Here is a 27,898-nt window from a genome sequence, read left to right as displayed (position 1 = left end):
CATTAAAGTATGTCACTCTCTTTTAAATATTGCCTTCTATAGTTTAATCCTGTTTTTGAAGAAGCATGATACTTTTGTTAAATAAGATTATTGGGGAAATACAGAAAAGAGAAACGAGAGATTACTTAATATGCTGATTCTTACAAAAACTACCCTGACAGAAAGGGTACCTCCACCAGCCATGCCATAGATAGTACATGAACATATATAAAGGAGATTCACTTGGAGGTTTTAAATAACTGTTTGATTAAGTTCCTCTTGTACTTCGATCTCCATAGTCCCTAAACCAGTTTAAAATCTTTCTCAGGACTTTGTACATTGAACTGAAAGCTGCCATGGAGTACTCGGATAAGTTACTCAATAATCAGCCAAAAATGTGACTGATTTCTTTGAAACTGGAATCATCATACAAGTTTTGGAGGTTGCTTTGACTTTCTTCAGTACCCCAGAACAGTATTTTCAACTAGTTATCTTTCCAAACTTCAAATGATAGTATGAACTTAAGTTTAAATATTGCAAAACAAAAAATCCCCCCTTTTTAAGATCAGGTCATCATATTTCCACCTCTTTTAAATATAGCTAAAAGTGAAGGTGGCCCTCATGAACTCATTCAGTAAATTTTACTGTAGAACATTTTGTGACAGGTAAAGTCCTCCCTGTGAGGGGTACTGCAGAGAACGGTGCACAACTCTGAGACACACATTAAGCTCGTAAGTTAAAGCTAACATGCTGTGGTGTGATTAATAGTGTTCTCCGTGCATAAATCCAATGGCTTCTGTTCACTAGGACTGTTCGTTGGCCTGATTATTCTAACCTAAGAGGAGATAACAGGGCTTAACCGTTAGTTCAAGTTTTCACATCGTGACCATCATCTAACGGTTGAAAATTCAGAAAAAACAGCGTCATTAGGATTCTGTAGACATTAATAACACTGTTGCAATAGAGCAGCTCAGACCTCTCTCGTTTTTATGTAAACAAAAAATTGCTTTACACAAGGGGTGTGGGCGTCTTCTGGCTTTCATTTGTTTTCAGTGTGTTTATGTAGCTTAATTGTCTCATCAGGCACTTTCCCAACATAATTATGCTTTTTAACAAATGGTGTTTATGGCAACCCCTAACAGTGCAAAAGAAAGGATTAGTTTCATCCTCTCATTCCACATTTTGATTCCCTGTGGACAGCTAAATCACACAAAGATGGTGTTAGAAAAATCGACCTTCATTGCAAAAGCTGAAATTAGCGGCAGTATCAGGCTTTTGGCAAGCACTCAGGCTTATTAGTAGAAAGGGCAAGTCTTTCTCTTCCTCCTCCTCCTCTAAGAATTTGACCCCGAGCAAGACCCCAAACACTTGTGGTTTGAGAGGATGATCGTAATTCGCCCACCCCTTGGATCACCTTTGGGATTACTTCCGGCTAGAGACCCAAAACCTGCCTCCCTCGGAGGAACTGGGTGGACCAGTGCGGAGCAGAGCAGTCCCCAGCGCTCTGCCACATCACCTGCGTCCGGCGCACGCACCACCGCTAGCCTTTTAGGGCCGCAGAGGCTCGTCCCGGAGGCAAAGCGCAGTGCGGGGCAGACGCCGCCGCGGGCCCTCCCTGCGCGGTCCCGCGCGGGTCCTAGCGTGGAGTGGCCCAGAGCCCCGTGAGACGAGGGGTGGGCCGAGGGTAAGACCGAGGGGCTCGCTGTGGGCCCCCGGGGAAGCCAGCGAGGGGATCAGCGTCCGCGGGAGGCGGGGCCGGGAGCCAGGGGCGGCGGGCGGCGGCGCTCCCGCGGGCCCGCCTGGAGCTTGCGGCCACCTCGGCTACTCGCGGTTTGCGGGGGACCCACCTGCGCGCGCCGCGGGCGGCGGGGTAGGACGGCGCCGAGCCCAGGCGCCGCGTGACCAGTGCGCCGCTTCCGCCGCCGGCCCCGCCTCCCGGGCGCGCTCCAGCCCCACCGCCCGCTGGCTGGGCTCCGATCTGAGCTTCCTTCCTGCCTCTTCCCGACCCGACCCGACCGCGTGCTGCGTCCCGGAGAGCTTAACCTTTCTTCTAGAAGTGCCTTCCCACCCCGCCTGCTTTAACTTGGAACTCTCCACGGTTCTCTTGTAAATGAATGACTTTTCAAAAGGGAATTAGAATCTAATGATGAGGTCATTACTCATTGATCCTACACCAGCAGGGGGCTCTTTTCTCTATTTACACATTAACTCACCGCCCCCCCGCCCCGCACACACCCCCCCTTTGATAAATTCCCTCCTGAGAAACACTGTCCGCGAGCGACTGTGAATATGATCTGGACCAAGACAAAAGCATATACCCGTTTAGTCAAAATTACGAGTAGGAACCAGGCATTAAGCATTTCCCTGTTTTCTAGGCCAGTGAACCTTGAGAATACATTTCTCTTCCAAAAAAAAAAATCAGGACCTGCTTTCTTTTTAATGTAACAAGGATTAAATGTCACCATTTTGATCCAATTTTGTTCCCGAAGTGAAATAATCACTAAATAACTACTTGGGTGGAATACATTAATTTTTAAATCTATTTTTTATTTTCTAATTATACTTTTTAAACACAGATTTGAGGAAATTAACATTTATGTGGACATTTGGTTTCTAGCCTAATGTGGCATAAAAATAAGTAACATAATGAGTGTTAAAAAAAATCAGGTTCATGATGCTTCTCACATCATCATCATTGTACTTAGATGTCACAACAGTATTATGTGCGATTGTGTCAGATCCAGCCTTCTCCATCTCAGAGTGTTGGCAGGTAGGAGGGTTGTTGGCAAGAGGAGGGGTGTTAACCTCAGGATCCTGGATCCTTTCCAAGGCTGGTAATTACATTCTGCCAGCCAAAATTCATCCCATAATTTTAATTGGATAAATCCTTTCTGGCCTAAGCTACTGCTATGCCTGTCAAACTGTTGCCACATTTCACCCCAGAGGTGTCTGTGTTTAAGTTGCAAGAATCAGTCCCTTTGAGGTTGGTTTATCAGTTTAAATCCTCAAAGTGCTTTGGGACCCTAAGGAATTAAATATATATTTGAGGGTTTTTTTTTTTCCTATTGAATCTGCATAGAAAATGTATAAAATAGATTTATATGCATGTTAATGTCTGTTATCTAATGTCAGCAGATAATTTTGAGAGCTCTTTAACCAGATCAACATCCCTACCTTTCTCTTCTTTCTAGAAATTCTTATTGCCCATAGCTTTCACTTCCAGTTTCCAAAAAGTACCTAAGTATCCAAAGTTTCTTTCCATGGAGGACAATAGAAGTGAAGCCCTTATTTTTCACCTCTCCAACAATCCCATGCGATAACTTGCTAAGACAAAAGACAGAGTAGACATTACACCCCTCCAGAGAAGATGGGGCTTCATGATCGTAGCTGTAGCATCTGCCAGGACTAAATCTTCCTCACCATATCTCCTAATCCTCTTTGTGAGAATCACTCTCCCTTCCAGGACTGCTGGGGCATCAAGTAAGATAAGGCCTCTGAAAGCATCAACACAGAGGAGTTACTCAGTAAGCCTTGCCCTTTTCTCCACTGCAGCCATGTCAAACACAAATGGAGGGAAAGCAGGGCCCAGGGTTCTTTTAGAAAGGGGGGCAGCCTCTGCCCCTGCCTGAGGACTGTAAGCATATCTTTTTGAAAAAGACAAGGAGACGGATAGCAGCAAGGCTGATGAGACGTTTAGCATTGAGATTGAAAGTCTTTTGCTGTCTTCAGGAATGGAAAAGTACCCTCGGTGTTAGTTTATCACGTGTAATTCTGCCCTGTTTTAAAAGAGTGTACATCACATTTACAATTGCGTATATTAAACATCTCATTTTTGTTTAACTTAGCATGCTTCAGAGGGACATTTTCATACTTTTTGGGTGAATGTGTTACTTTGATTCCTCATTTCTTCTGCTGTAAATCCACATTCTGGGCATTAGTTGTTTTGCTCATCGTGGATTCTGTCCAGAAACAAGTAAGTACTGGAAAGGGAGGACAGCTCAAAGTCCCAGTGTCACTTCCATCAATGACAACTGCTTACGAACACTCCCATAGCTTCCCCGTGAGACAAAAGGACACTTTTCTAAATTCTTCATTTTCATTTTTGCAAGCAGAGAGAAAACAGTTCTTGTTCTCAGCCCATCAGAGTTGAGGCAGGTCAAAGGGGGAGGCTCCGCAGACCCACTGGAACCCAGAGCCCAGTGCTGCTTGAGTGGGGCTGGGACTCGGGTGAGTGAGGGAGCCATTCAGCTCAGGCTCAAAATAGAAGTGGTGCCAAAAGCTTCAGTAATGCAATACTTTAAGAAGTCAATACAAAGCAATAAGTCAGTGCTGAACAAAATATCAAAATTTTAAGGAACATCAGGAGCCTGTTTTACACTTGTCGGCTCAGCCACACTCACCTCAGCCTGTGGTTGTGTTCCCCTGCGTGCCAGCCCGTTTCTGATTGTAGGGTTGAGAAGAAACTACGCCACTCTGCCTTGCCTACATCCTCTCTTCTGCCCCTGAAATGGGCAACAAAACCAAAAATATGAAGGGTAGAAATTTCCAGGCCAGCAGATACATATAATTTATAGTTTGTTCAAGAGTTTCATTATTCTTGCCTGGAGAATTCCATGGACAGAGGAGCCTGACGGGCTACAGTCCAAGGGGTCACAGGGGGTCAGACACGACTGAGCAATTCACATAACACACACAAGAGTTTCATGTATAGGAGACTTGGCCAATTTGAAGACAAATCCTTATTAGGACAAGCAAAAGAATCAACTCTACTAACAATCCATTTCACTACCTACTTACCTGATGCATTTCAGAATATGATAATCAGAAAGCTTCCTATTGTGCTGTGGAATTTTGAAATAATGTTTTAAAGAACATTTCAATTAATACAATGAATCATTTTCTCTTTTCATATTCTAGCATTTATCTGTGTTCAGGGAAATATGAGTAGAAAATTTCTCTTGGAAAGATAAGACAGTCTAGTTACAACTCTGAGCTTCCACAGCAGGGAGCACAGTTCGATTCTTGGGATGGGTACTAAGATCCCAAGCAGTGCAGAAAAAAAGAGGAAAAAAGAAGTCTAATTCCATGTGCAATTTTTCTAAGGTTACACTTTCACCATATTTTTGCACTATGTCAGATTTCATTCTGCCTTTTTCCCTCCCCTGGGAACTTGAGAAGAATTTTGTTTCTTCTTTCATATAAATGTGGTTTGACAAATGAAGAATTAAAAAAGAGCGACTTTAGTTGTCACTCTGGGACAACTTAAGTGCAGAGCGGATTCACTTGTTTGGATTAAATTATTTGAATTATGTGATATTATGAAATATGTGTTCTATTAGTTATTTTCTAAATAGCAAATAGGCTTCAGTGCTGCTTACTTAGCGTGGGGAAACTGTGCTATTCATTTATTTTGAAAAGAAAAGGAGCTTGATATCTGGAAAGAAGTTACAATAAACAAGAGAAATAATTCCATTGGCCTTACATTTTTACCTTTAATTATGGGAAATGGATCGCTAGCCATTTTTGTCTTAATGAAGGAGGGGGGAAACAGAGGAATTGCCAGAATTAGCAAGTTCTCATCTTTATTAATATTTGGGAAATATCTTTCTCTTTACACAACATGAATTCTTGGATTCTTCCTCTTTAGTTGACTGATCTCTTTATCATGAAAGACCAGCAGACTACAATGTAAGCATAGTTATTAGTTTAAGCTGGAATCCCTTGTTACGCATTCTATTCCTTCATAGCTGGAATATCTCCTGTAACTAGCCAAAAAAAAAAAAGTCTATGATCTATTCATCCTTTAATTCATTCCTTTCCTTTTCTGCCTTCCACATGGTCATTTCTTTATGCATTCCTTCATTGTGCAGCCTAGGTGTCAAATGGAAAGAAGTGTCTCCCAGAGCCTCTCTCCAAAGCTGTTTGTTTTTTTAAAAAAAAACAAAACAAAAAACAACCTATTGTTTATACTACAGAGGAGGAGCAATCCCTAAATTGACTTTGAGTTTTTGCTGAAAATTTGTCTTAATTTATGAGACTACATTAATTCATAAAATGTATCTTATATTATCCACAAAAACACTGAGAATGTTTAGAAACATTTCCCCTAAGTAACATGAATTTTTGGTGCATTATGAGGTTTAATCGGCATCTACCTAAGAAATCCAACTAGTAGGTGATGACTGCCAACCTGTATTAAGAAAAATGACACATCTTGGGACAGACAGTCCAGTAGTGTTCAGTCATGCTCTGTGCACTTGTAGGCACTTTTGTGTTATTGTTGTTTAATGTCCTAGGGACATGCAAGTGAATGCCAGCTCTTATTGACACCAACAGGATAACCTCTCGCATGCACAGGAATCTGAGACCCTGAGCAGAAGCATCCTGTGAAGTCTGCAGGCCCTAATTCCCATGTGTGTTCAGAGCTATCCCTTGCTCTGAAAAGGAGAGAACCAGTTCTCCTGTTCTTGGGCAGATCTGCAAGGTCTGTCTCTGCAGGGAATTCAAACTGAAGGTTCAAGGCATTTTGAACCTTCTGGATTTGTACCACTGATTTGTTTGTCTTTTACTATCTGGTTCAGTGTTTGAAAGGATTTAACTTTTTAAAATCATATCTTTTCATTACATTTAAATAGAAAATGTCTAATTTCAGAGGAAGAAGTGGAAAAGTTAAAAATTGTTGGTACTGTTATTTTTAATATTTTCTTTATCCTGCCTTAAGCCTCTCAGTTATTATTGAAATCTTACTTGAAGTTCTGTGGTTTTTAAAAAAGATTTGAAAATAAAAACTCATAGAATCTTAGGTCAGAAGGGACCTTAGAAATTCTTATAATGTTTGCTCAAACAAAGTTGGACCTGGAACAAATACGCAGTAGGGTTGGAAGCAGAGTTTGTGATAAAGCAGGGTCAGGCTAGGCAGTGGGGGTGTCCCTGAAGTCCTGCACTCTGACCCCCTAACTGCTGCTTCCGTGGGCCCTCCGAACTCCAAGGTGCCTTTGAAAACAACTGACTAGTTCAACTACATTTCTGGGATTTGAAACCCTTTTTGTAACATCATACAAAGTTCTCATCTTTTGAAGATTAACCTTCTATATTGAATCGAATCCATGATACTGTCTCAAAACACAAGCACTGTAGAAAATCCACACTACTTTTTAAAATTATTGGATCGGTTTTAATAGTATTTTTCTGTGGAGGAAAATAAATATGAATGGATATTCAAATCTGAAATGACCCATCAAGGGTTTTAAATAATACTTGTGGAAACGTGGTACAGAAACCAGAAGGTTTATAGATTCGGGGGAAGAAGAAAAAAGACTCAAAAAGATACAATCAAATAGAGTAGACAGTTATAGTCAGACAACGGGCAAGGATGAAAGTGGTTTAGATACTGTATCACTAACAGGTTCAGGAAACTGTAATACAGCCCAGGCCTTCTGGGTGTCTCTGTCACTTTTGACATCAGTATTTTCATTTCCCTATTTGGGGCAAAAGAATGGCAGTGTCCCTCATAGGAGATGTCTGTATTTTATTTATATATGGAGCCCGTTTTTCTTTTTTGAAAACCTCCTTTCAATTTTTTTTCTTTCATTTCATGTTATGCCATTTGATCGATGGGCTTAAATTCTGAATGACAACAGAACTGGTCTGTAGCAGCGGTTTCAGCTACCCATATTTTAAAGCTGAATTTAAATTACAAATGTTAAAATATTAAGTGAAAAATATATAATGGAAATACATTTTGTAAATTAAGATCAAATATCCACTTGATAGCTACTGATTGACTCAAGTGAAATTCAAATAATTCTTAATCTTTGAGTTTTCTTCATTTATTAATGTAAGACATAAAAAAGAGCCCAGTGCTTTTTAGGCCAACATGAATGGACCTAGAGATTATCATACTGATTGAAGTAAGTCAGAGAAAGGCAAATATCATATGATATCATTCTATGTGGAATCTAAAAAAAAATGATATAAATAAACTTATTTCCAGAACAGAAACAGACTCACAGACATAGAAAACAAATGAACAGTTACCAAAGGGGAAAGGTGGGAAGAAGAGAGAAATTAGGAATTTGAGAGGAACATATATATACTACTATATATAAAATAGATAAACAACAGGGGTCTACAGTATAGCATGGGGAACTATACTCAATATTTTGTAATTACCTATATGGGAAAGAAATCTGAAAAAGAATATAAATGTTCTTTTATATATATCATATATAAAACTGAATCACTTTGCTATACACCTGAAACTAATACAACATTGCAAATCAACTATATACTTCAATGAAAAACATTTTTAAAAGACCCCAATGTTTCATTTCCCTAAAACATTTATGAAGTAACTGTTCAAAGCATAAAACATATGTTAACTATTCCAATCTAATTAGATTGTTTAAAACATTGATAAAAGTACAAACAGAGAAGACTGTGTGCAGAAAAGATATTTTAAAAATTTATCCTGGGTCACCCTATAGTAGTTACTGATACAGGAATAAACTAATCAGAAGACTGTATATTCTTCAAGATAACTTGATCTTCTCAAATATGTCCAGCCTTAAACACCAAATACATTAATAGGAATATATTATACTTTGTTCATTATAATGAAGTTAAAATATCTATAATAATACAAATTTTATAGATGAAAAGTGGTATTTTCTTTACAGATATTGTGACTTTGATGGTTGTAATATAAATCAAAGAATATATAGTTTAATATATCTAATGGCTTGACTTTATAACTATAAAACAGTGTTAAAGCTAAATATAAACCTGAAATATATCTCATCAAACACTTTAAGGATGTGAAACCCAGACCTAAAAAAGTTAAGTGATTGCCACATGTCTAGTGTATGTGTGTGTGTGCACGCGTGTGTGTGTTAGCTGCTCAGTCATGTCTGACTCTTTGTGACCTCAAGGACTGTAGCCCACTGTAGGCTCCTCTGTCCATGGAATTCTCCAGGCAAGAATATTGGAGTGGGTAGCCATTCTCTTCATCAGGGGATCTTCCTGATTCAGGGATTTAACCCAGGTCTCCTGCATTTCAGGCAGATTCTTTAATGTCTGAGCCACCAGGGAAGCCCATGTCTAGTATCAGTCTTCTATTTTAAAAATACAGTGTTTGGAAGATGGAATCCAAGACCCTTCTCAGTGGGGTCCCATCTATATACTTTTAACAGATTTTCTCCTTTCCTTTTCCTAACCCTCCTCCTTAGTCTAATCTCATAGCACAACAGTATACTGTTCGCCAAACACAGTTTGAACTACCGTATGTCTCTGGCTTCGCTTGTGCCTCGTTCAAAAGTTTATTCTATGACCACCCTCCACCCACCTAGTAAACAATCTCCACCTCTAGCACACCTTCCTGGATTCTGCCATCTTCTCCAAAAGTCATCATACTGTGTTCTCAGAACATCTTACCACTGAAATATTTATCACATATTACTGTTATATTATTTCATAAGTGTCTCTCTTCTTCTGTTAGTCTCAACAGGGATAAGGTAATTCTTGTCTTTTTAATCCCTAGAGTTTAGTGCAGTCTTGAGTTGTAGACACTTTGTAAGAAATTTGTTAAAGAGTGAATTAATGGACTGATAGGTTGATTTATCCATTTATGCATATACTTATATATATGAACTATTTGATGAATGAACTGACAAACCAACAAAGGAGTGAACAAATAGGTCATTTTTTTATCTTAGCACTATCTATATTTAGGGGAGGATAATTCTTTGTTGTGGTTGTCCTGAGCCTTGTAGAGTGTCTAGCAGCATCCTTGACCTCTCCCCGCTAGATGCCAGCAACAGCAAACCCCTCAAGTTGTGACGATCAAAAATGCCTCTAGTCTTTGCCAAAGGTACAACTGCCCCTGCTTAGGAACAGCGGGAGTAGGTGGAATGACGTCTGGAGGTGGCAACTCAAGTCGAAGGCAGAGATTAGAACTCTGGTCTCTGTTTCATTCCAGTACTTTTCCTATTAAGATTTTTCCCTGCCGAGATCCAAGTTCAATTCTTAGTCCTCTCCAAAATATTCTTAAAACCTGAGATCAACAACAGAGTTAACAGAAGTATAATCTATGGGATAAATTATTAAAAAGCAATATGAGTAAAAGTATGCCTTTTTTGTATCAATGGATTTGGTTTTGCTTTTTTAAAAAATAGTATATTATCTCTAGTGGATGTTATTAAATGGTACTTATTTGGCCTTGCCTAAAAATTGCTCCTAGAAGGCATATGGTTTTTAAAATTTTTCTAAATGCCGCTTCATAGCACCATCTTGTGGATTTTAGAGGAATTCATTGATTTCAGTTTTAAATGTCTGGTTATAAATATTTATCTAGATAAGGAGAAAAAGAAAATAGAGAAACTATTTTAAAAATTTTGGACATTCTTTGCTTATTTAAATGCTCTACTGAACTCTGAATTAGGGACTTAGTTGAAATTTGACTTCGACTTTTTTTTGATATTTGGCCAAAATTTCTATTTGGCTTCAATTACATCCTGCCCTTTGGCTTTTGGAAAGTCAAATAGCCATATACCTACGTCATCATCATCATATCTGAATCTGTACAGTCAGCAAAGGCGCACATAAGGCCAACAAGGAAGGACATTCTAAGACACTGGTTAATGTTTGAATATTAACTTTGAATGTACAGCTACAACTGGAATTAAAAGTTCCTTGTATGGTGGAAGTACTGGAAGAGCAAAGTGTTACAAAATTTGGGAAGATTGTGGAAGCAGATGTTCTTTTGTTAAAAAAAAAAAAACCAAACTTTTAAGTTGTTAAATGGAGAAATGGGGACTGGATTGATGATAATATGAATATTTATTCCTGTACCATGATATCAAATTTATAAAATTTTATTACTGAGATTTTTTTTTATTGTAAAAGGGTAATTGCAAGTACACTTCACATTTCTTCTTCTATCCAACAGGTTTATTCTATGATGATATCCAGCTTCAGCCTCTGAAAATTGTTGATATAATACTAAGTCATTGGGCATTTGACCTAAATATGTATTTATATGCCTCTATTCTAAATCTAAAAGGAGAGTAAAATTGAAAGATGACACAATAGACTTAAAGTTTCTTCCTCTTTTTTCAAACATGTGAATTTTTCTCCTCTGACTTGAAAAAAAAAATATTCAAGCACAAACTATGATGAGCATCAAGTGCTAAGAGCAATACTGGGAATCTACAGGGGATTATTGATGTAGAAAAAGCATTTCTACTAACAGATGGAATCAAAACCTGATTTTACAGACAAAGTGTTTAATTGGCTATCATTCTTATTCGTCCGTCCCATCCCAATACACAATCTTCTTCTCTTCTCCATGAGACAAACTTAGCATAGCCATTTACTAAAAGATTCCGTTACTTGATCATCTCCTTTGTTCACCTCTTCAACTGTAAGAATTGTCAGTGGGGTTCAGCCCAGGACAACTGGATACCCAAGCTCCTTTCTTCCTCAGAGAAGGTATCATTACTTTGGGAAATGGGAGAAGGCAAGGTGTTAAAAAGGGAAGAAATTTTCCTGCAGGAAATTTCACATAATTGTTTTGATCCCAAAGTAATTATTTTATCATTCAGGACAGTGGACTGCTTTGCCTGTCTGTGTAGCTTAAAATAGAGCCCCAGCAGGTGGATCAGGAAGTGAAATCTAACAACCACAACGACAATAATTGCATTGGCATTTAGCTCTCTTTAACCCACATTATCTCTGTAAGTAGGGAGCCAATGCTATGAATAACACATTTTTGGCTTTGAGCAGATACCGAGATTAGTCAGTATTGCATAGTGGAACAAACTGCAGACCAGAGATCAAGTAGCCATAGTTTTATTCCCTCCTGTCACCAATGGTATGAATTAGACAAATGACTCAGATTTTCTGCTCCTGGGTTTCCATATCTGTAAGTTGAAAGAGCTGGAGAAGGTGTTCTGTAATGTCATTTGCAGCCTAACAGGTTAAGATTCTATGAATTATCCTATTGGGTAGGAGCACAACCTCACCTCCATATTCTCTTTCTGGGAATGGTACTGAGGGATGATTTGAATAGTGTTGCCTGGCACCGTTTAGGGATCTAACAAGAACATCTCTAACTTCTCCTAGTCACCAAAGGTAGAAGATGGTACATTCAAAAGCTTAACACTATTTAGTTTCGATATATAACACATCTCCATAGGAAGAATTCATTTTACTTGTAAATATTTTCTTCAAATTTCATAGGATAGCACCTACTTCTAACTATTCAAAAATCTAGGTTTCAAATTTCTGAACCTTTCTATAGATCACATATCTTTTAAACAGTCTTTTTGTGAAGAGGACCTACAGAATATATCTTCCTTGAGACGCTAAGTTTTCCACAAAGAAAATGAGTTTGGATCTCACCACATGGTATCTTGTTTTCTGAGATATTCACCATGCCCATTATAATTTTAATGATTATGAAATCCACTTCTATCTTTATTTTCTGCTTGTTTTTATTTAGTTTATTTTGGTCTGGCAGAACTTTTGGGGCGGGGGGTTGGGGAAAGCTATTGTTGAGGGAAATGGCTTTATCTTTCTAAGCCTACTTCAACCTGATCCAACACAGAAGCCATTCCTGGCAAGACATGATGCTTCTAGATAGGTTTTCCAGTTTTTTTGTTTTTTATTGTATTTAATTATTTCTTTCTAGAAACAAGAACTCCTGAACTTTCTCTTTAACATGAGGATGACCGTTTGGTAGAGTACATGAACTACTTAAGTCCAATCTTTAGGTACTATCAAAGATTCAGATATCTCCTGCTTACTGAAAGTACCCCTGCAGGTAATTCAGAACTAAGGTAATACAGGTAACTAACATGCATATGCGTGTGTGTTCAGTCAGTAAATTGTGTCCAACTCTCTGCAACCCCGGGGACAGTAGTCCACAGGCTCCTCCTCCGCGGGATTTCCCAGGCAAGAGTACTGGAGTGGGTTGCCATTTTCTCCTCCAGGGGCTCTTCTTGACCCAGGGATCGAATCTGAGTCTCCTGCATTGGCAGGTGAATTCTTTCCACTGAGCCACCTGGGAAGCCCAAACTAAGAGTATTTGAGACATAGATGGTGGGTTCCTTTGTGCTGCCTTGTTCAGACATGGTTTTGGTAATGAAAATCCATGTCTGATATTCACTGGGAAAAAAGTGCTTGGAGTGTGAGAGTTTTTAAAGAATATACATACATACAGAAAAGTTACATATTTATAAGAACTGAGATCAGTTAAGGACTCAGAACCTGCCACAATAAGAAGTAAGAAGGGATAACATTTCTATTTAATGCTAATTTCCCCTACGCTAAACCCTCACCTACTGAACCAGCATCCTGACCTGATTTATGTTGAACATTAGACAACAGTTGTAGCAAAGGTGATGAGACAGTCAGTTAACCTCTAACTCAGGCTTGGTTTTAAACTTAACCTATAGACACATGATGATAGCAGTGTCGGGGAAACTAACATTATTTATTGTCGTTACACATGATGTTATATTATCAAATATTTTGATTAAAATAACCAATCAAAATATTTTTGGTAAATGAATTTCATACCATTTCTATTTCTTAATTAATGCCATTATATGGTCCCGCATATTTTAGTATGACAATTATGACAATTGTCATTGTGCTTATCATTAGTATCATATCATTACTAATGATAATTTTGCTTCTATTTAATATTTCAAGAAAATATTTTTATAATATGTTTTTCTCTTAAAGTTATACACATTCATATTATTTTACCTTATTTACAAATTAAGCACATTTAAATTACTAATCTACTTATAATTTTAAATGAGAAATGCTTTTTAAAAAAGCAACAGGAATTAGAGTGCCCAAAATATTGAAAACATAATCCCTTTAAAAATATCCACCATCCCTCTCCTCTCTTTCTAATTCAAACTAGTTTCCTTTGAAGACGTCTTTTGCCAACGTTTCTGCAAACTATTTTTGTTTGAAAATTTCAGGGTGGAATAGTTTTTAAGATGAAGGAAACTGTATTTGCAATTACAGCTTATAAAGAAAACCATAAACTCCTTTTGGCATCAATTTGACTCAAGGTCAAAATTAGATTTCCTCTTCCTATACTATTTGAATTATAAACCTCTCTTCTTGTAAGGGGATTTGAGGGATCAGCTGGAAACTGCAACATATTGTGTGAATACTAGAGTTAAGGTACCATTTAAAGGGAACAGCTCACTTAATTTTAACCTTGTTCTGTTACAGTAATGATTTTTCACTTTTAGCACAGATGCTATTGTGCGTGTGTGCTAAGTCACTTCAGTCATGTCTGATTCTTTGCGACCCTACAGACTTTAGCCCACCAGGCTCCTCTGTCCATGGGATTCTCGGGGCAAGAATGCTGGAGAGGACTGCCATTCCCTCCTCCAGGGGATCTTCCCAATCCAGAAACTGAACCCGCATCTCTTTAGTCTCTTGCACTGGCAGGCGAATTCTTTACCACTAGCTCCAGCTGGGAAGCCCATGCCATTGTATGTTTTCTTAATTCAGTAACAAGACTAGCTTTTAAAATTTCAGATTAATACTATTAAAGATTGGAATCATTTCATGTCAGGCTATGTGTTGATAGGGTTGGTAATAATTGCAAAGAACGGTGTTGGGCTCTACCATTTAGCAGAATTATTTATTAGGTGCTATGAGAAAATGAAAAAGGTACTTGTGGAGAGATAATTCCTGCCCCTAGGAGTATGTAATATATAGCTGGGTTGTTTTTTCTTTTTTAACTTCTATTCCAAACACTTCAAATCAATCAGTGAAAATGTCCTTTTGAGTAGGAAAAAAAGTCACCTCATTTCCTCTCATCAACTCTTATTTGAATACATCACTTCACTTGTGATGGTGCCAAAAGATAAACTGAAAATTCAAACTTATTTTACCTTAATTACTTAATATCTATTAGGCTGTTTGTTTATGAAGTCATAAATCACTGAGGTGAATAGACATGAAAAAACCCTCTGAAGAGGCAGGAATATGCATGTGTCACTTGTTAAGGAGTGAGATTTTAAAAGAAATGGTAAATCACTGAAGGGTTTGCTGTGGTCTGAAATATGTGTGTCCCCCCAAAATTCATATGTTGAAAACCTAGTGCCCAAGCTAATAGTATTAGGAGGTGGGGCCCTTCAGAGGTAATTAGGTCTTGAGGATGGAGGCCTCCTGAATAGGATTAGTGCTTTTATAAGAGGATACAGAGAGCAATCTGCAGTCTGCAGCCTGGAAGAGGACCTTTCCTAGAATCCAAACACACAGGCACTCTGATGTCAGACTTCCAGCCTCCAGAACTGCAAGAAATAAATTTCTGTTCTGTATAAGCTACACACTCTATGGTATTTTGTTGCAACAGCCTCAAAGGCTTAAGACTGAGTCCAGCACCTGATTCTCTTAGGCCACACCTAAGTCTTTTCTGCAGATGGCCCAACAGCAGATGGGTTATCAAGGTTACCATTATTTAGTTACTTTTCCAATAACTTAAGTTATTGGACTTCCTCAGCCCTCATCCAAGTGAATGTGAAGATGTGCTGAGGATGACTTGAAATTTGTGTAAAATAAGCCTATGCATAGCTCTTTAACTTTCCCCCAAGATTATTAAAAATCAAATATTAGCAATATAGTAACAATTAGTGGGGCCCTCTGGTGGCTCAGACAGTAAACAATCTGCCTGCAATGCAGGAGATACAGGTCTGATCCCTGGGTCAGGAGGATCCCCTGGAGAAGGGAATGGCTACCCACTCCAGTATTCTTTTTTTTTTTTTCCACTCCAGTATTCTAGACTGGAGAATCCCATGGACAGAGGAGCCTGGCGGACTATAGTCCATGGGGTCACAAAGAGTCAGACACAACTAAGCCACTAACACACACATCTTTGCCTGTGCTGTGGAAGCATGGAATCCTCACACCTGGACCGCCAGAGAATTCCCTTATCTATAATTTTAAAAGGAGGTTTTTGATGTCAGTAGATCACTGGTCTTTCCATGACTTATACCTGCTTTTCCCTCAAGAAAGGTTCTGTTCCCATTCATGGTTCTGTTCTCTCAAATATTTTCAGTGCGTGTACTTTCTATCCCACTCACTCATCAGTGGGATTACCTTCAATTTACCGATGACTATTAATGTTAATTTGGTAATTTGACTTAAAAGATGTCCAAAGGGCATCTTCTCTTCATCCATTCATTTACTCATTTGTTCATTCAACAAATATTTGTTGTTCCAAACACCAGAATGGAAATGGCAGTCCCCTCCAACATTCTTGCCTGGAGAATCCCATGGACAGAGGAGCCTGGTGGGCTACAGTCCCTGGGGTCGCAAAGGGTCAGGCACAATGAAGCCACCTAGTGGAGTGGTACAGTACTGAGCAAATTAGACAAAGAACTGCTCTCTGAACTTATTTTCTAGAGTTTTGACAAAGAGGCAACCACTACTTGGAAGACTACCTCTTTGTATGGGCATTGGTGTTCCTGATTCTACTTTCTTTCCCCTCTGGGAAACTCTTTATACCCTCACAACAGGCCCACGCGTTTCACATACAGGTTAACAAGCTTTACATGTGTTTATTGCCACCCCACCCCCCAACTCCCATCCCTTGCCCTGCATATTGCTCCAGGAAGCTCTGTAAAAAAATGTGAATGGTCACATTTTCATCTCAAGATAAAGTATTAATAGAAAAGATAAATAAATAACCTGTGTCCAAAACTCATGGTTTTGAGAATACAGTTTCTAAATAATTATATGACAGCATTCAAAAAAAAGTATGTCTTCACATAAAACTACTGTATAATTTAGTAACTATAATGTATTATTTTAAAATGAGTGATTATGCAAAATTAGTTCCCTTATATATCAATCTCTAATTTAAAACTTGTGTTTAAAGCTATAAAAGTTATCATAGCTTTTTGCAACATTGAATACTATCTAATTTGAGTCCCTTTAGAAAGCCATCTGTAGTATTTTGAGTTTTGGCTGTTTCAAGATGGACTTTCTTTCTTGACAGGTACTTGATAGAGAAAAACTCAATATTTAAGCACACAATCTATGTCTGTTGTGAAAAGAAGTAAAGTAATAAACTGTCACATAAAAGTTTTCTCCCTTTTTAAATTTAAATTAAACTGGCTTCAACTATTTATTTTTATTTCCTTAATCAAAAAAATTAAATTGTAATATGTTATAGTATAAGGTACTTTCTGTTGTTGCTTTTTTGGAAAATGAGAATATAAATTATTTTTAATTTTAAAGATTGAAAAGATTTAATAACTGGATGAATTATATTTTTAAATCCCCATTAATTTATTTTCAAGTGAGGAAAACCTATAACTTTGAGAAACTGATTATTATGGGGAAAAAAACCTTGATTTGCAATTGTACCCAAATATGAAAGCCTACATTTTGTAAGCATAAAGATTACATTCTCTTCAAAAGATTTGCAATTCTCATAGGCCCATAACTTAGAGAATGAGAGGATTGTAATTTGAAAAATTACAGATTTCATTGTTTTTTTGATGTGTGAAACCTATAAACAAATATCAAGAGATTGTATTGCAAGACTGAAAATCCCTTGTTTAGTTTTATAAGGGACAGTGCCCTGTGTGGCTTATAACCCTGACTTAAAAGAAAAATGCAGAGTAATGCAAAAGACACTCTAATCACTGCATCTAATTACAAAGAAGAATAACTCTGTAAAAAATGTAAGTATCCTTGGGCAGGCATGTGGTCTGGTGGTCAGAGCATGGGATTTCAAGTCAGTAGTCTAAATTTCTATTTTAAACACCAGTTCTAAATTTCTCCATGATTTTGGGAATGACATTAACTTTATTTTTAAATACAAATTTGAGATTTGTGCTTGATAATTACAAAGTAGCTTTTAATCCTCTATCAGAATCCTATAGAAAAATTGACAGGTGTTTTCTTGACTTCTTGGTGGTAAAAAACTTACTTGACAAAAAAGAAAGCTCAGGTAAATATAAATGAATTCAGAATTTTTTTCTTTACCATTTGCCAGTAGCATCGCTATTCCCATGTGCTATTTCAAAGTTAGCTCAAGTCATTATTTAACAATCAGCCTGCTGATAATGGGGATATTTTGTATGGTTTTCCTCCAAATTGCTCCTTTGTTTTTGAGGAAATGGCAGTCCTCAGTGGAGCCAACACTGCTCTTTTTACACTAATTGTTATTGTCACTCTAAGGAACTTGTAACCCCAGTGAGGAGCCTGCTTTGTATTTTTGTTTATGTGTAGTGTTTTTTAAGTGTTCCTCCAAGTGTAGTAAGTACAGATAAATTACCATGTAAGTTTTATTTAAATTACTGATAGATTTCTAGGGATAAATGTAGGTAAGTAATTCAAATTCTAACACACCTCTATAAATCAATTACCACGGTAATTTTCACTGGGAATAATTAACATGTGAATTCAAGGGATGTGACCTGACTTATAGGCTTGCTCTATTTCTTTCTGTTTTAAAAACAGTTTGAGTACTCTGTGGATTTTTTTTGAGTATGATAATATTCTTCTATGCTTTTTAGTCCTTAGTTTAGCTAAAGATTATGCTTAATTGTTGGGAGAATCCACCCAGTCTAATTTGCTGATAGTCAATGTACAAATGAGAAACAAACAGCAAATCAGATACGTCCTGGAGTATTGCTAGAGCAGGCAGGGAGGCTGCAAACCACTCGGCCAGAGTCTCAACCCCAACAAGGACCTTCAGTTCCTGATCTATCGCACACTTTCCAGGCAAAGAGTGATCTTTAAAAACAGCAATTTATCAAGATAATGCCTCATGAAAGGAAATGGAAACCATTATAAGGCAAAGTCAAACAGCTTAAGGACAGATCCTGTTTTATGTTTCTCTGATTAGAAATGCAGTGTAAGAATGCCTTGCTAAAGTACTTAAAGCACTATTAAATGGTCCAAATCTCAGGTAAGAAATCATGGAGTCAAAGGATCAAATCCCAACAGGGTCAGTTTGGTCTCCTGGTATTACACAGGAGGAAAATTAGAATTGAGCTTTCCTTAAATTTGTCCTCTAGGGGAGATCTCAGAATGGAATCCTTGTGTGGTGGTTTGCAGTAGCTCTAATAGCTTCATGGAGTGCCTGTAGGTTACAACTGAACTTATGTTAAATAAAAAAGGGAGAAATTCAACTTCTTAAGTTCATAAAATTAAAGTTATACCTATTAAAAAAAAAAACCCTGAACATGTAGGGAAATAATAGTAGTATCTATGCAAAATACCAAAATTTAGTCCTGTATTAAGTCCACTAAAGTCCACTTCTCAATTCCCTACTTGCGTTGTTCAATGCATCTTACATTCAAAAATAATAACAAGAAAGGGAAGATTCTTTGAAATTTGTTAGTTTATTTATAAAACACTAAATTTCCCCTTTTAAAATCAAACTCTGAGTCTTTATGTTCTCTATGGGTTCTCAAGTCAACCCCACTTTACTTCCCCATCGCCTAAAGATACAGTGGAAATAAGTTGAAAACATTCCTATACATGTGATGCTGCACCTCTGAAAAGGGAAAAAAAGAAAAAAAAAAAAAAATTTAAACCATTGGATAAAAGTCTACCATAACAGAGTTAGATACAATGAGTCAATTTCTAGTATTGAAAATACAGGACTTTGACCTTCATTCCTCAAATATCCTTCATAGCCAACAAATAATGTTGGGAAGACATTTTTCTAAGTACCAATTATAATGATAAACTGTAATTCTTGACTAGTTTAGCTGATACTTGAACTTTCTCCAAGAGTTCAGATTTCCTCCCATTAGCACATTTTACCCAGTATTACAATGTAATTTTTGCATTCCAATCCTAAATCTGCTAGAGTACTTTATATGGATATGGGACATTTGGCTTGGTGTAACAGAGCCAGAAACCTGGTTGGAAACTTTGGAAAAAGAGAGAGTCTCTTTGTTGTCCCAATGTATAACTCATCCTATAAAACTCAAAGTTTTATTTTTGACATAGCAAAGCTGTCTCTAAAAGGTTACCATGGAATCAGAAATAATCGTTTAACAATGGATTTATATCACTTTCATCTTGAGTTTATTTTTAAACTGAAGTGGGCTATGAACAATTCTTATGTTGGGTTGCTAATTACAAAACAGACTTTTAATGACTGTAACTGAGAACCTATAGAAATGGCAACGTGTATTAATCGCCATTAAAATACCGCATTCTTATTGTTGGGTTAGACTTTTGAAATGGTATCAAATACAGCTTTACTAACTTTTACAATCATTACTTATCATGATAAAATAACTAAGTTTCTCATGATAGAATTTTATAACTGAAGTAATTACTGTTTAGGATTAGGTTCAACTGTGAGAGACAGAAACCCCAAATTACCAGGTTTAAATAAGAGAAAAGTTTCCATCTCTTATAAAATCCAGAAAGCAGTTCAGGGCTGGTATTATGGATGCACATTCAGACTCAGGTGCTTCATACCATCCTCAGTATTCACTTTCCAAGTGATTGAAGGCGATTGCTCTACCTCATTATTACATTCATGGTCCAGTAGTAGGAGACAAAAAGGGAGCATGTTCCACCTAGAACACTGCCTTCTAATTTTTATGACTAGTACATGATTCTATAGTGTATCAAGTATGACTAGCACAGATTCTATAGTGTAATTAGCAACTTCATAATTTTCAACTCTTTCATCATTATGTTTAATTATACATTTCTTATGTTAGATGATAATTTTTAGGAAAAGCTAAAATAATGACTCACAGCAAAGCAGTCTTGAGAAAGAAGAACAAAGTTGGAGGCATCATGTGTCCTTATTTCAAACTATATTACAAAGCTATAGTAATAAAAACAATATGATATTGGCATAAAAACAGACACATAGTTCAGAATGGGGAACACATGTAAATCCATGGCTGATTCATGTCAAAGTATGGCAAAAACCACTACAATATTGTAAAGTAATTTGCCTCCAACTAATAAAAATAAATGGAAAGAAAACTAAAAAAAAAAAAAAAGACACATATATCAATGGAACAGAACAACAAGCTCAGAAATAAACCCATGCATCAGTTAATTAATGATGAAGAAGCCAAGAATATACAATGGGGAAATAATGGTCTTTTCAACAAATGATGTTGGGAAAACTGAATAGTCACATGCAAAAGGATGAAAGTGGACCACTATCTTATACCATACACAAAAACCAACTCAAAATGTATTAAAGACTTGAACACAAGACCTGAACCATAAAGCTCCTAAAGAAAACACAGGCAGTAAGTTCTTTACATCAGCCTTTATGATATTTTGTTTGGATTTGACAGTAATAGCAAAGGCAACAAAAGCAAATACAAATAAGTGGGACTATATCAAACTAAAACGCTTCTGCTCAGCAAAGGATACCATCAACAAAATCAAAAGGCCACCTACTGTGTGGGAGAAAATATTTGCAAAACATTTTTCTGACGAGGGCTCGAAAGACAAAATATATAAAGAACTCACACAACTCAATAGCAAATAAATTCATTTGAAAAGTGGATCTGAATAGACATTTTTCCGAAGAAGACAAACGGATGGCCAACTGGAACATAAAAACATGCTTAACGTGACTAATGATCAGGGAAATGGAAATGAAAACCACAATGAGATATCACACTTGTTAGAATGACTATTATCAAAAAGATAAGAAATAATAAGTGTTGGGGAGGATATGGAGAAAAGGGAACACTTGTGTACTGCTGGGAGGAATGTAAATTAGTGCAGCCATTATGGAAAACAGTATAGCGGTGCCTCAAAAAACTAAAAACAGAACCACCATATGATCTAGCAACTCCACTTCTGTGTATTTATCTGAAGGAAATGAAAGCACTAACTCAAGAAAGATACACACACCTCTATGTTCATTGCAGCATTATTTACAGCAGCCAAGATATATGGAAGCAACCTAAATATTCATTGATAGATGCATGCATAAAAAATGTGATATATGTAATATTCCATTATACAAATATATATGTATGAATATTATTCAACCATAAAAAAGAAAGGCTGCCATTTATAGCAACATGAATGAACCTTGAGGTCATTATGCTAAGTGAAGTAAGTCAGACAGAGAAAAAACTAATATCTCACTTGTATGTAGAATCTAAAAAACAATGTTAAACTCATAGATACAGGGAACAGATTGGTGGTTGCCAGAGGTGGGGGGGATGTGGATGGGTGAAATGGGTGAAAGTGGTCAAAAGGTACAAAATTCTCATGATAAAGTAAATAAGTCCTGGGAATGTAATATATAGCATGGTGACTCTAGTTAAGAATACTGTAATGTATATCTGAAAGTTGCTAAGAGAGCAGATCTTTAAAGTTTTCACTACAAGAAAAAAAATTTTTAACTATGTGGTGATAGATGTTAACTAAACTTACCGTGGTGGTCATTTTATAATATATGCAAATTTCTTTCCTGGTGGCTCAGACAGTTAGCAATCTGCCTGCAATGCAGGAGACCTGGGTTCGATCCCTGGGTTGGGAAGATACCCTGGAGGAGGGCATGTCAACCCACTCCAGCGTTCTTGCCTGGAGAATCCCCATGGACAGAGGAGCCTGGCGGGTTAGTCCATGGGGTCGCAAAGAGTCGGACATGACTGAGCGACCGAGCACACACAAATATTGAATCATTACGTTGTATACCTGAAACTAATAAAGTTATATATCAATTATGTCTTAATGAAAAAACAAATTTGAATGTGTTTAATCAATTTGTCTGTTTTATTGTTTGCTGCATACTATGAGCTTAATATAATCCTATATACATATGGTAACATTTATTATATCTAATAGCTATTTATGCTAAATTTAAAACATGTGTCATGTCATAGTTCCTGAAATCCAGGGTAATGAAGTCAGATGTGGACTCTTCTAGACTGCCTCTTCCAGTTACCAGCTAAGTAGCCTTGGGCAGTTTTCTAATTCAAATCTCAGTTTCTCTCCTATAAAGTAGATATTAGAAGACCTACCTCAAAGGGGTTTTATCAGAGTCAATCAACTAATGGCATGTGTATGTAAAATTAGAGCGTAGCATCAGACACATAGGATGAGCACAAAAACGATTAATTCCCTCACTATTTTTAGGAAGCATTTTACCTTGCCTAAGAAGGATCTTGGGAGTTGTTAAAGTGGAGATTCCTGGGCTATGTCTCCTCAATCTGTGAATCCTCAGTTTGGAGAAGAAAAGCAACAAGAGTGCAGATGGTTCTTAGGTCCTCTCTTGAAAAAAACAGAAAGGTTCAGGTGATAAGGGCAGCAGGCGGTGGTAGATGTGGGGACAATTGATCTCTAATCTGGTTTGGCTTTCTAACGGACTTAACACATGGCTTCAGGCAAGATATTTTCCTTTCTCTCCTTCTTTTAGCTATTTGTAAAATGTGGATGATAACTACTTCTTCATGACAAAACACTAAATGAGAATTTTGAGATCAAATCTATTGCTTTTATCCCAGGTGACGCCTTTGTAAATAGTGACTAAGAAAAGGAGAATTAAAGTTTAAAAAGGAATAAAGCCAGAAGAAAATGTGTTCGGTAAAGGGCATAAAATTATGTTTGGAAGGAGGCGGGAGATGAAGAAACAAACTGAAAGGGCCTGGAGACAAGCAGCAGAAACATGGGGCAAGTCAGCAACAAAGACGAAGTCTGGTACGATCCTTTAGGGAATTGGGGAATGAACAGTTACACTCTCAGAAAAGGGAAGGCGTTGGGAGGAAAAGTGACAAAAGGTACAGAGAGAAAAGGAATGAATACACAGGGGAGGAAAACTGAAGGTCCAATGCAAGGAAAGGAAGGCAAAGTGGTTCTGGAATTCATATCTTGCCTAATTGTTCCCTTAAGATCCATGAGAAAAGAGAATTCTGCTGCAGGGAAAGAACTAAGCAGAATTTCTGAAGGGAAGAGCACAGAACCCATAACCTAAAGGCCAATTTGTAGTTGGGAGATTTTTCTTTTAAGCCAGCAAATACCCACACAAGGATTTCATTGAAGGAAATTTGATTATGAAGTCACTAGGGATGATTTAAGGCTTTTTCATCGACTCAGATGCCAGGATGGAAGACTGAAATTCAGGAATAGACCAATTTGAAACAAACTTTAAAAAGTATTTGGGAGGGAAAAAAACTGGCTATTAATGCTGTTTAAATAGGATATAGAGTTTTTAAATGAATATTATTAATAATAAACTGATGGGAAGGAATCTGTTTGGTTAAATATTCTGAAAAACATTGGATATGGAAAGACAAATTATATAAAAGTGTAATAGAGCATCTATAACAAGGTAATTTGAGTTGTTAGTTTGCGCTTGTCCTCTTCATATTTCCCTATATTATTCTCTCCCTCCATTTCAAGCAGACAGCTATGCTCTAGATTCCCTTTGTCAGGGGAGTTTTGTAACTGGTTTAGTTTAAAACCAAAAGTTGCTCTTTCCATCTTTGGTAAAAGCCAAGATTCATCAAGATATGACGTTAGGAATGCCATTGGAGAGGGGAGAAAGGGCAGCCAGAAAGAGAGGTTATCAATTGTACCAGCTGAGTTTTGAAATGTTCTAAAGGACTTTGATGGTTGAAAAGGAAGGCAGTAGTTAACAACTGTTGTACTTTCAATAGCATCCAATGTATTCAAGTCATAAGAATAAAACTAGTTTTTCTTAAGACTTGAAACACAACTTAGAAATCTAATAAATTCACTTTATTTTAATCTGCGGATTTTTTTAAATTATAAATTATCTCATACTTATAAAAGAATGTGTGCATTTATGCATGTATACACTCATACAATGAGACATAAAATAATATACATGGCTCAAATAATAATAAAATACATATCCATGGAGCCACAACCCAGCTCAATGAAAAGATTATCACCCTTGAAGCTTTTCGAACCTCTCCCTGATCAAATACTCTTCCCCTACCATCTCTTCCAGAAACAACTACCTATTTTGTGTTTATAATCCCCTCACTTTCCATAATAGTTTTATCTACAAATGAGTGTGTATATGCTGAAATCATATTGTTTAGTTTTATATCTTTTTGAACATAGATGACAGCATGCTTTGTCTGTGATTTGCTTTTTTTCTTTATTTCAATTAATTTATTTTTTAATTGAAGAATAATTGCTTTATAGAATTGTGTTGGTATGATTTGCTTTTTTACTCAACACTATATTTCTGAGATTTATTTTAGTTATTCCCACTCATTTTCACTGCTGTATAATATTCCATAATTTGAAAAACCAATAATTTACATATCCATTTGCTGTCAATGGACATTGGGTCGTTTTCAGTTTTTCTTCTGTTTTATTTTGCTATTATGATCAAGGCTGCTATGAACATTCTTGAAACATATCTCTTAGTATATACATGTAAGAACCTTTCTAGGATAAATACCTAGGAATAGAATCATTGAGTTGTGAGGTCTGTCAAACTGTGTCTCAAAGGATTCCATCACTTTGCATTCCCTCAAGCAAAGAGATCTTCATCTTTCTAATACTTGATATGGTCAGGCTTTTTCATCATTATCAATACTGTGGGACATAAAAATACATTATAAATCACTTTTATTCATTCTTTGCTGAATGTTCAAATAATTCATAAGTTCAACAGATTAAGATTCCTTAAAAAGATAACTCCCCACTTACAAAAAAAAATTAAGTCTTTTAAACCATATTGACACATTTAAGATATCTGATTATCTAAGCTACTTTACCCAACTGACAAAGCAGACAAACAATTCAACAGGCAAAACCTAAGATTTATAACTATTAAAAGTCTAATGAATTAATAACAAGACAGACTCTATAGCCCAGGGAACTACACTCAATATTTTGTGATAAGCTACATGGGAAAAGAATCTGAAAAAAAAAGAACATATATATATATATATATATATATATATATATATATATATGAATCACTTTGCTGTACACCTGAAACTAACAGAACATTGTAAATCAACTATCCTTCAATAAAAATAAATCAGTATCAAAAAATCTAATGAATTGAACTCATCCATGTATTACATTAGGGCTCTCAAACATTCAAGCACAATTCTTATTCTTTCTACAGTTCAAATTAACACCTGAGGTCTAACATCAAACTTCCTTAACTTTTCTGATTTAAATTACAAGCTAATATTAAATTCTCTTTACTTTTTCAAATACTTAAAGTAATACAATAGTAATAACTACAAACTTGATTCCTAACTTACTATTATTATTACTGTGAGTTTGATTTACTCTATCATCACAATTGACTTACCTAACTATACAGTATATATTTACACTCACAGGAAGACCAGATAAGAGATTCCAAACTGCTGTGTGGATCAGTGCATTGGGATACTTCAATGTTCCAATGTTCACCCCAGTATTCACTGCAGCACTATTTACAATAGCCAAGACAGAAGCAATCTGAATGTCCATCAACAAATGAATGGATAAAGATGTGGTATATACAGCTGAATATTATTCAGCCATAAAAAAGAATGAAATAATGCCATTTGCAGCAACATGGATGGACCTAGACATGACCATAAGTGAAATAAGTCGAACAGAGAAAGATAAATATCATAAAATGTCAATCATATGTGTAATCTAAAACAATGATACAAATGAATTTATTTACAAAACAGAAACAGAATCACAGACATAGAAAGCAAACTTATTTTTACCAAAGGAGATGGGGAGGGGGAGATAAACTAGGAGCTTGGAATTAACATATACACACTACTATATATAAAATATGTAAGCAACAAGGACCTGCTGTATAGCGCAAGAAACTATATTCAATACCTTCAAATAAACTATAATGGAAAAGAATATGAAAAGAGTGTATATATTATATATATATAAATATACATACATCTGAATCACTTTGATGTATGCCAGAAACTAATACAACATTGTATATCGACTTATAAGTCAATAAATAAATAATACCCTTAAGGAGAAAAGGAAATATTCCTAACTTTCCACAGTTTACTGCACAAAAGCCAAGTCAAATTTTAGAAATTACTACTTGTTTTGGCCAACATAAAATTTTAGATAAAGGCCCCCTTCCTTCTCAGGCTGTGACTTGTGGGCAGCATCTTTGTTCCTCCAGTCACAACATAAAGTCCAGAAGGATGGAGGTAGTTCATAATTATTGAATGACAGACAATTTGAGAAACTGATGAAGGTATATATACCCTCACCCCAGAAAAATGCACACGGTCTTTTTTTTTTTTTTGCTTTGTTTCAGAGATTCACAGATCCCCTGAAGTCTAACCATGGGCCCAGCTTTAAAATCCCAGTTTGAAATAGCAGTTATTAGAGATAGTTTAAAAGTTTCCTTTTTGTTCACCTTTATATTTTCCAAAATGAAAATGGACTATTTGTGTAAAACACACAAATGTTTTCTAAAAAATCACTTCATGTCATTTGATAGTTAAAAGATCTTGCAAAATCAATTCATTTTGTGGTAAACTTGTCGAAGACTGACAGACTTTGAATTAGAAATGTTTGTCATATAAGGCACTCAGTTTTCTCACCTGGAAAATGGAGTAATTAATATTAACTAGTCATCATGTTATAATGTTAATACTTGCAAAATTCTGACAATTGTGATTTATCTCTGCTCCATCAGAGAAGTCTCTGTTATTTAGATTGCAGTTCTCTTTCCTCTTGAAGCAGATAGAATGCCACAGCTGTTTCTTCAGCTATTCTGTTTTCTGAGAAGGAACACCTGCTTAGAATGTACCTAAGGAGTTATTTCTTTGTTTTTTGATAATTAAAGCACTGCTGTGGTGATGACTGACATCTGGATTCGCCTTTAAAGACTTCACTGTGTTTTTCTGGCTCCTGGGAGATTCATGAACCATAATGCGTTAGATGG

The 27,898-nt window shown here is 36.6% G+C and overlaps 1 protein-coding gene across 11 annotated transcripts in view; it reads right to left on the bottom strand.

The window, feature by feature from the left end:
* Window positions 1-27,898, bottom strand: part of FTCDNL1 (formiminotransferase cyclodeaminase N-terminal like) — a 153,545-nt gene that overhangs the window by 111,569 nt on the left and 14,078 nt on the right. For 3 of the 11 annotated variants that reach the window (XM_043910469.1, XM_043910471.1, XM_043910470.1), the window contains exon 1: window positions 1,827-1,989. The gene's annotated coding sequence lies outside the window, so the exon portion shown is untranslated. The other 8 variants (XM_043910463.1, XM_043910461.1, XM_043910464.1 and 5 more) reach the window with 8 other exon arrangements.

Source organism: Cervus elaphus, chromosome 8 (assembly GCF_910594005.1).
Source record: "Cervus elaphus chromosome 8, mCerEla1.1, whole genome shotgun sequence".
Lineage (NCBI taxonomy): Eukaryota > Metazoa > Chordata > Mammalia > Artiodactyla > Cervidae > Cervus > Cervus elaphus.
This window is presented reverse-complemented; position numbering and strand designations above follow the sequence as displayed.